The sequence below is a fragment of the Prunus avium genome, chromosome 4 (genome assembly GCF_965620075.1).
Source record: "Prunus avium chromosome 4, drPruAviu1.hap1.1, whole genome shotgun sequence".
Lineage (NCBI taxonomy): Eukaryota > Viridiplantae > Streptophyta > Magnoliopsida > Rosales > Rosaceae > Prunus > Prunus avium.
The window spans coordinates 3,897,111-3,907,397 of record NC_142287.1 but is presented as its reverse complement, the minus strand read 5'-3'; the positions used below and the strand labels follow the sequence as shown (position 1 = coordinate 3,907,397).

Sequence of the window (10,287 nt, the reverse complement as noted above, 5' to 3'; positions counted from 1 at the left end):
TTCATACATCCTTCTAGACGTGGAGAAGCTCTTGGAGAAGCATTGGACACTACAAGAACTTCAGAAAAGGGTTTTTCTACTCTTATGGAATTCATTATGTTTTCCCATTTCTATTTTAGTTTCTTTTCCATTATGAGTAACTAAATCCATAACTAGGGCTTCGATGTAACCTAACATGAATATTCTGGGTTTATAAGTTTGGAGTTTCAAGTTTGATTCATGATTCATGTTCTTATTCATTATGCTTATAAGTTAACATGCTTGTTTGAATGATTGATCACCATTAGAACTTGTTTGTTAACTATCTTGGTTTGAATTAAGAGTAGACACCATGCTTTAATTCGAATTGAACTATGAATAGGAAGAGTATGTATGGACATTCGACAACAGGGATTAGATACATGCTTGGTTGTTTAAATTGTTCTTCTATGCTTAATGGGTTCCTAATGCTTAATTTTAGGTTAGACAACAAATGATCAAATTAGGGAATTAGGAACACAAGGTTAGGATCAAACACCATGGCCTAATCATACTTTAGCTAGAATCAATCTTTGAATCTGAATTAGACTTGTTACTTGACTCCATATAACCCAGAATTGAATTGTTATGGTGATTCGAATGCCCTAGTCTCCAAATCTGTTTTCCAACTCTTAAAACCACTCTTTGTTACACTTGTTTATTTGCTTCCATTCGCAATTTCAGTTTGCTCACTTCCTTTCACAATCACAATCACTCTCACTTTAATTTCTGTTTTAGACTTAACTTCCTAACTTCTTGAATTCGGTAATCTACGTACATAACTAATTTAAACTTCTCAGTCTTCGTGGGTACGACCTCGTACTTGTCTTGCTATATTACTAATTGCCCCGTACAATTGCGAGTTAACATAATAATTAACAACAAATTTTGGCGCCGTTGCCGGGGACTGAACGAAAGTTCTTCCCTGGTTATGTGCCCAAGGTTACCCTATTCTTTTTAGTGTTTCTAATTAATCTAATTTTCTGTTTCAGGTAGTTTATGTCTAAAAGACCGTTCCTTGAACAAGTGAGGTCTTCGTTCCAACGCTCCAGATCTTTGAACGCAGGACCATCGTTGCAACCCAACCGGGTGATCTCTGAAGTTCATAATCGTCTAGAAAGAGAGTTGTCAACTGCAAAAGAGCAAGCTCTTGCCACATTTACAAGTATTGCTCTCCACACTGAACTTCCTGGTTCTTCACCTTCAAATTCGGAAGCAAGTTCAGACCAAGAAGAAGAAGAAGAGATGGCTGCCAATGAGTTCATGGGAGAACTTGATATCCCAACAATTCCAGCATCTCCTTCAAGCATTTTGCTGCCCACTGTAGCTCGAAATTATGAGCTTAAATCTTCTCATCTTAATATGCTGCCTTCCTTTTATGGTTTACCTAATGAAGATCCATTAACTCATATAAAGGATATTTTTAATGTTGTGAGTTCTTTTCCCTTGACAGGTGTGACAGAAGATCAACTTCGAATGAGAGTGTTTCCATACACTTTGAAGGATAAGGCGAAATATTGGTTGAATTCTTTGAAGCCTGGTTCACTCACTACATGGGCTGCCATTCAAAAGAAGTTCTTGGAGAAATACTTCTCCACGCAAAAGACCGACATGCTTAGGGATAAGATCTTGTTATTTGCACAGCAAGATGATGAATCGTTTTGTGAAGCATGGGAGAGATTCAATGGGCTGCTCAACCAATGTCCTCATCATGGGATTCCATTGAAGCTTCAAATGCGTATGTTTTATAAAGGACTAACCCCTTCTAGTCATAATATAGTCACCAATTTTGCAGGTGGTTCTTTTAAAACCAAAACTCCAGAAGAAACATACGAACTCTTTGAGGAGATAGCAATGGAGACCCAACATACGGATACAAGAGGTAAACGTGTTATTAGTGGTTCTAATGATGCTTCTAGTGTGCAGATTTCAAAACTGGAACAAAAGCTAGATGCTCTTCTTGCATTAAACTCAAGAAGCCCTCCGAAGGAAGTGTGTAGTATTTGCGAAACTCCTGACCATGCTACCATAGCTTGTCCACTTGGGGCTGGATATCCAGAATTTGTGCAAGAGCAAGCTAAGTTGGTAAATTCCTACAACCAAGGTCCAAGAAATGATCCATACTCTCAAAGTTATAATCCAGGTTGGAGGAATCATCCAAACTTTTCATGGAGGAATACTCAGAATCAAGCCAATCCCCCTTCATTCCAAAAGCCACAACAAACATCATCATTGGATGATATAGTTAAGCAGATGGCAATCAACCAATCCAATTTCCAGCAAACTACACAAGCTGCCATTGCCAAATTGGAAGTTCAAATAGGCCAATTAGCTGCTGAAATAACTCAAAGAGCACCTGGGAAATGGCCAAGCCAAACCGAGATCAATCCAAAGAACCAAGAAGCCAAGGCCATTCATGTGCTCAGATCAGGTAAGATCATTGATAGTAAAGTTGATTCTAATCTTTCAAATGATGTTGTGATTGTAGAAGATGAAGAGGAGGAGACCACGGCTACAGAAGGGGAACATCTCAAAACTTCTCAATCTGCTCCTAATGCCAAATCAGATTCTCAGGAATCCAAACAATTCCAATTGCATAAGAGAGATGACAAATTTGTGCCACCACATCTTCAAGAAGATAGATACGTGCCACCCGCTCCATATGTTCCACCGATTCCATTTCCAGGCCGTCTTAAGAAAGCAAAGCAAGATAAGGCTTTTAAAGAGATTTATGATATTTTGAGTAAAGTTAATATCAATTTACCTTTGCTTGATGTTATTGAACAGATTCCTGCATATGGAAAGTTCATCAAGGACTTGAAAACTCACAAGCTCAATTTCGCTCCAAATGAAGATGTAAAGCTTGACCAGAATGTAAGTGCTGTGTTGCAAAGGAAGCTTCCACCAAAACTAGTTGATCCTGGCAGCTTTGACATTCCCATTAACATTGGAGGCAATAAGGTTGGAAGAGCCATGTTGGACTTGGGAGCAAGTGTCAACCTAATGCCATATTCATTGTATCAAAAGCTTGGCTTAGAAGGGATGAAGAAGACTTCAATACGACTTGAACTAGCTGATCATTCTATAAAATATCCAAAAGGTATTGTAGAAGATATTTTAGTTCAAGTTAATACACTAATTCTCCCTGCTGATTTTGTAGTGATGGACATGGAAGACAATCCAAATGGAGATCATGTTGATCGCATTCTCCTAGGCAGGCCATTCATGGCCACTGCAGACACAGTTATCAAAGTGAAAGATAGCACCCTTTCCATGACTGTTCTGGGTGAAACTGTTGAATTTAAAATGCTTAATGCTCTATCTCAACCTTCTATCTCTCTTGATTCTTGCTTTTCAATTGATGTTGTGGATCATGAGGTTTCTTCCAAAATTTTGCAGAGAAAGTCTAATGATGCTCTAGAAGCTGTCTTAACACAAGAAGAGGAAGATCTTTGTGAACCGGAGTTCCAAGAAGTGGTGGCTGCCTTAGAAGTGTTTCAACCATACCCACCATCCTTTAGGCCACCACTCGAGCCTCTTGGACCATCATCCACGAAATTGGAGCCATCCATTATCACCCCACCAAAGCTAGAACTTAAACCACTGCCCAATCATCTTAAATATACTTATTTGGGTGCTAACGAAACTCTCCCTGTTATAATTGCTGCAGGTCTCACCTCACATGAAGAAGAGAGCTTAATTAAGGTTCTAAAAGAGCATAAAACAGCCATTGGGTGGACCATAGCAGACATCAAAGGAATTAGTCCAAGCATGTGCATGCACCGGATTCTAATGGAAGAAGACAGCAAACCATCCCGTGATGCCCAAAGGAGGCTAAATCCCAACATGAAAGAGGTGGTTAGAGCTGAAGTTTTAAAGCTACTCGATGTAGGAATCATCTACCCAATTTCAGATTCTAAGTGGGTGAGCCCTGTACAAGTTGTTCCGAAGAAGTCCGGAATCACCGTTGTGAAGAATGAGAAGAATGAGATAGTTCCTACACGAACTATCACTGGTTGGAGAGTTTGCATTGATTACAGGAAGTTGAACACATCCACTAGAAAAGATCATTTCCCCTTGCCTTTTATTGATCAAATGCTTGAACGTTTATCTGGCCATGCTTACTATTGTTTTCTTGATGGTTTTTCAGGTTATAATCAAATTCCCATTGCTCCGGAAGACCAAGAGAAAACCACATTCACATGCCCATTTGGTACGTTTGCTTATAGAAGGATGCCATTCGGTTTGTGCAATGCCCCAGCAACTTTCCAAAGATGCATGATGTCAATCTTTTCAGATATGGTGGAACGATTCATTGAGGTATTTATGGATGATTTTTCAGTTTTTGGTTCCTCTTTTGATAATTGTCTTCACCACTTGTCTCTAGTGCTTAAAAGATGCCAGGAAACAAATCTGATTTTGAATTGGGAGAAGTGTCACTTCATGGTGAGACAAGGCATTGTGCTAGGCCATGTGATTTCAAGCAAGGGAATTGAAGTGGATAAAGCCAAGATCGATCTCATCTCAAATCTGCCACCCCCTACCTCTATGAAAGGAATTAGAAGCTTTCTAGGTCATGCTGGATTCTATAGAAGGTTCATCAAAAATTTCTCAAGCATTACAAGGCCATTGTGTAATCTCCTTGCTAAGGATGCTGTTTTTGAGTTTAATGAAGCTTGCATGGAAGCCTTTACTACCTTGAAGAGGGAGCTAACTTCAGCCCCTATTATCATAGCTCCAGATTGGTCTTTACCATTTGAAATAATGTGTGATGCCTCTGACTTTGCTATTGGTGCAGTTTTAGGTCAAAAGAAGAACAAGCTCCCCCATGTGATTCATTATGCTAGCCGGACCTTGAATGATGCTCAAATCAACTACTCCACAACAGAGAAGGAGTTCCTTGCTGTGGTTTTTGCTTTAGAAAAATTTCGTTCTTATCTTGTTGGTTCTAAAGTAATTGTTTATTCTGACCATGCAGCTCTTAGATACTTGCTCACTAAGAAGGACGCAAAACCACGCTTAATTAGATGGATTCTCTTGCTGCAAGAGTTCGATTTGGAAATTCGAGACAAGAAGGGATGTGAGAATGTGGTAGCTGATCATTTGAGCAGAATTGTGGTTGAAGAAAAAGGAGAAGCTGTGCTACCCTTGAATGAGACTTTCCCTGATGAACAACTATATGCTGCCCAAGTCAAAGAACCATGGTATGCTGATTTTGTTAATTATCTTGCTTGTGGTGTTCTTAGAAATGATCTAACTTCTCAGGACAAGAAGAAGTTCTTTTCCATGGTGAAACATTATGTCTGGGATGAACCTTTCTTATTCAAGCATTGCCCGGATCAACTCATCAGAAGATGTGTTCCAGAAGAAGAGCAAGAAAGCATACTTAGGCATAGCCACGAATTGGCTTGTGGAGGTCACTTTGGAGCTAAGAAAACAGCACTTAAAATTCTCCAATCTGGTTTCTTTTGGCCCACTCTATTCAAAGATGCGTTTAATTTTTGTGTTAAGTGTGATAGGTGTCAAAGGATGGGGAACATAAGTCGCAGGAACGAAATGCCATTGAATAGCATACTTGTTGTGGAGCTCTTCGATGTGTGGGGTATTGATTTCATGGGACCATTCCCATATTCCTTTGGTTGTACTTACATACTTGTTGCTGTTGATTATGTGTCTAAATGGGTGGAAGCCATAGCCACCAAAACCAATGATCATAAGGTGGTGCTCAAGTTCTTGAAGGATAATATTTTCACAAGGTTTGGTACTCCAAGGGCTGTCATTAGTGATGGAGGCAGCCACTTCTGTAACAAGCCATTCGAAGCACTCATGAAGAAGTACAACATCACCCATCGAGTCTCTACACCATATCATCCGCAAACTTCTGGTCAAGTGGAAATAAGCAATAGAGAAATTAAGCACATCCTGGAGAAGGTGGTGAACAATACAAGGAAAGATTGGGCAGCCAAGCTCAATGATTCATTATGGGCTTATAGGACTGCATATAAGACTCCCATTGGGATGAGCCCTTATCGTCTTGTGTTTGGGAAAGCTTGTCACCTGCCAATGGAGCTTGAACACAATGCTTTTTGGGCCATCAAGAAGTTAAATTTTGATCTAGACAAGGCAGGCCATGCAAGAAAGTTTCAGCTCAATGAATTGGAAGAAATTAGACATGAGTCTTATGAGAATGCAAAGCTTTACAAAGAACGAACCAAGAGTTACCATGACAGAAACATTCAACGGAAAGAGTTCTCCAAAGGTATGTCAGTTCTTTTGTTTAACTCACGATTGCGTCTCTTTCCAGGAAAATTGAAGTCTAGATGGCAAGGCCCATTCACCGTGGTCAATGTTTCTCCCTATGGAGCTGTGGAGATTCAAAACCCTAAAGACGGCTCAACTTTCAAAGTAAATGGACAACGTTTAAAGCCATTCTATGAGGGAATCTCAGCTGGCATTCAAACAGGCCATGTGGTGGATCAACTTCCCTTTGTACCATCAACTTAGCTGATCACATAATGTCTTGCCAAGACAGTAACTAAGGCGCTTCTTGGGAGGCAACCCATGTGTTCAAGAAGAAGGTGCTTGGTAGCAATCGACCTAATCGCATCAAGGGGGAGCATTTCTATCCTTTCTCTTTACTTGTTTTGTTTTTATTTTAGTCATTTTAAGTTTCTGTTTCTTTAAATAATTTTTTTTCATATGAGCTAACTTTTGGTAACCCCAGTGAGCACCTCCGTCAATACAGTGTCTAGGAGTTCTTTAGGCGACACCTTCGGTGTCTAAGAAGTTTGGGTTTTAAGCGGGACCATTGTGACCCCTCCAACCTTCCCGGATCCCCTGGCTGTGTTTTCTGAGGCCCTTAACTGGTCATCCGTGAGTTGCTTGTATATATATATATATTTTTTTTTTTTCTTCTAAACTTTTTCTTAACTTTTCCCTTTATCATTTACTTGTTCTCAATCATCTTTACTTTGCTTTAACATTGAGGACAATGTTCAATTCAGGTCTGGGGGGAAGGTTTTCAAATTTCATTCATTTGTGTTTTCAATTTTCGTTCATTTGTCACTAATTTTTTTTTTTTTTTTAATGTCATACAATCAATGCTATGGAGCTGCCATTGAGGTTTTCATATCAGAATTTTGCACTTCACAAAGCTTTGGCTCCTAGAATTCTGGTGGCTAAAGTACCATGCTCAAATTCTCGAAGGAGAATAGTGGAGACTACCCTAGTGAGCTATATTGAGCCCAATTGCTTTCTTGAGAGGGTTTAAAGTGTTTCTACTTCTCATCCCAATTTATTTTCTTCATTTCACTCTAAATGATCTCATTATTCCATTTTGATTGAATACTAAGGATGATTCTCTTTTGCAGATATCATGTGCTTGCTCTCATTCATGAATGAACTCATTGAAGTGATGCTAGGCTATGTGTGCATAACCATTCGATGTGCTTTCTTTTCACCCTACCTATATGTGTGTTCCATCAACCCTCTTGAAGCCAAACACTTAAAGCCTTTTCTTCTATCACCCTCATCATTTCCCTACCTTTGTATCTCAATCTGAGATACTTCACCTATTGTAGCCATACCCTATAGCTTAGAAATATACCAAGGTGTGCCAAGATAAAGTTTGAAGCAAGGAAGTTGCTACCATGTGCCTAAATGAAAGATGGTGTGATTCTGTGCAATGAAGTTAATGAAGATGCAGATCAAATCAACGAAGATGAAAGTGTTTCGATTTGATCTAAGTGTAAAAAAAAAATAAAAAAAAATAAATAAATAAAGTCTATGCCAGGTGGTACCATGAAGTTTGCAGCCATGCCATTATAAGTCAATGCTACCTTGCAGATCAATGAAGAATGCAACCTTGGTATGTTCTTAAGTTACCTGTTTTTTCTTCCAATTCTTCCATTTCCCCTAACCTTACCTTTCATTACAAACCTTGTGAAAGACCTAGCTGATCTTTGAGGATGTATTCATGGGTGCTGGTAGGTATGTGTGTATCTCTATTCTTAGTATTTGATTCCCTTCATGAGATCTAACCAAATATTGTGCTTCTATTTCATATACTCACTTTAGCTTGTTTGAGAGAATAAAACCATTGATTCTGAGTGATTGAGTGTTATCTGTGAGAATTAGAGTCGAAGCATGTTCTTTATTCAAGGTTTGAGTGTGCTTGCTTTGAAACCGTGTGCCTTTGAGCTATAGCTTCCACATTACACACTGATTGATCACCTATCTTGGCAACTCTACGGTGTTGGAGGTATGACTAAAGTTTTCTTTCGTTCTCATTAGTTGATTTCAAGTTTTACTAACCACTTTGTTTTGTAGAGTTAGTAATGCGTTTGTGGGTATCGTTTCTGTTAAACCCTCAGGAGACACAACTCCTCCTACTAGGGATGCCTAGAGGTTTAAAGGCTTGTTGCATACGCTCAATGCAATCGAGTTACCTACGAAAGTGGTTTAGTTAACTTTTTGTTTTTAACTTTGTTTTGTGTTGTTTTGCTCGAGGACTAGCAAAATCTAGGTTTGGGGGTATTTGATCGGTTCATAATTGTATATCATTTTGTACCCTTCTAGCTTATGATTTGGCTATGTGTTTGAGTTAAACTTGTGCTTTTAATCCTTTTTGTGTTTATCTTTCAGTTAATTGACATTTAGGTAACAATGATGACTTTGGATAGGAAATGATGCAATCCATGCATGTTAAGGCTTGATTTGGGTGAATGGAAGAAGGGCTTAAAGACAAACACATTTTGGCTACAACTCCTTTCCAGCCCAATTTCGTAGGTCAGCTTCTTGGCCTTGGATCAGCATGCTATGGGGCTTGGATGAGGTGAAGATCTTCATGAAACTTGTTCCAATGGGTGTCTAGTACAACATATCCACATTTCAGCCCAATTGGACATTTGTGGAGTGCTCAGCCCGCCCAACACTCAACCCTGCTCAGGAGGATTTGCAGCTGCCAGCTTTGTCATGTGCCTCCATGTGCCTCACCCATGCTGCAACTGACTTTGGATCCAACATAATGAGTGAAGTGGGGAGGCATTCCAGCTATGAAATTCTAAAGGATCAAGTTGGTACATGCTGGAGTTATTATAGAGAAAGCATGTGCATGCATGTAAAGCATAAATGAAATGAAGTCAATTCCAGTCTCTGTTCGGCAGCCAAATTGCAAGGCCCAAAACGCATACTTCTACTGCTCCGATGGGAATACTTTCTTCATAGAAGTTGTTCCAATGGGTGTCTACTACAACATATCCAGATTTGAGCCCCATTGGATAAGTTTTGAAACCTCTGGCCTTCCTACACCAAGTCTGGTTCAGAAGACTCGTTTTTGTTCAACAACCAAAAGAAGACCACATGGGTTGGCAGCAAAAGGCAGCCACAATTGATCACCTTTGATCCCATGTGAAGAAAGCTTGAGGTGCAGCAAAAGAAGTATGGGATGGGATTGATTCCAACCACACTAACATAGACAAGATGAAGTGGGAGTTATGGGTTGTATTAAATGAGGAATGGTGGTGTTGGATTTCATCATGATGTTCCTCCCTCTTAGCCCTATAAATAGAGGAGTCTTCAAGCTACAAAATTCACTTCAGCCATCCTCCACACTTCCATCATCCAGAAATCATCCTCATACATTCCCACAACCCCAAACACTCAAGCAATCAACCCAATACTCTAAACTGCCCCAAAATCACCAAAACAGCTCCAGAAAACCTCCCTTCCATTTCCCTACGAATTTCCTCTTTCTCATCCATCACCACTCACTCAAGCTCATCTCAAATCACCTCCATATCCTTCATACATCCTTCTAGACGTGGAGAAGCTCTTGGAGAAGCATTGGACACTACAAGAACTTCAGAAAAGGGTTTTTCTACTCTTATGGAATTCATTATGTTTTCCCATTTCTATTTTAGTTTCTTTTCCATTATGAGTAACTAAATCCATAACTAGGGCTTCGATGTAACCTAACATGAATATTCTGGGTTTATAAGTTTGGAGTTTCAAGTTTGATTCATGATTCATGTTCTTATTCATTATGCTTATAAGTTAACATGCTTGTTTGAATGATTGATCACCATTAGAACTTGTTTGTTAACTATCTTGGTTTGAATTAAGAGTAGACACCATGCTTTAATTCGAATTGAACTATGAATAGGAAGAGTATGTATGGACATTCGACAACAGGGATTAGATACATGCTTGGTTGTTTAAATTGTTCTTCTATGCTTAATGGGTTCCTAATGCTTAATTTTAGGTTAGACA

At 39.3% G+C, this 10,287-nt stretch overlaps 1 non-coding gene across 1 annotated transcript; it reads right to left on the bottom strand.

Moving 5' to 3' along the window:
• Window positions 1–1,629: 1,629 nt before the first annotated feature.
• Window positions 1,630–1,736, bottom strand: LOC148294709 (small nucleolar RNA R71). Its single transcript, XR_015835605.1, has one exon. It is a non-coding gene; the product is annotated as a small nucleolar RNA R71 (small nucleolar RNA).
• Between the last annotated feature and the right edge of the window lie 8,551 nt (window positions 1,737–10,287).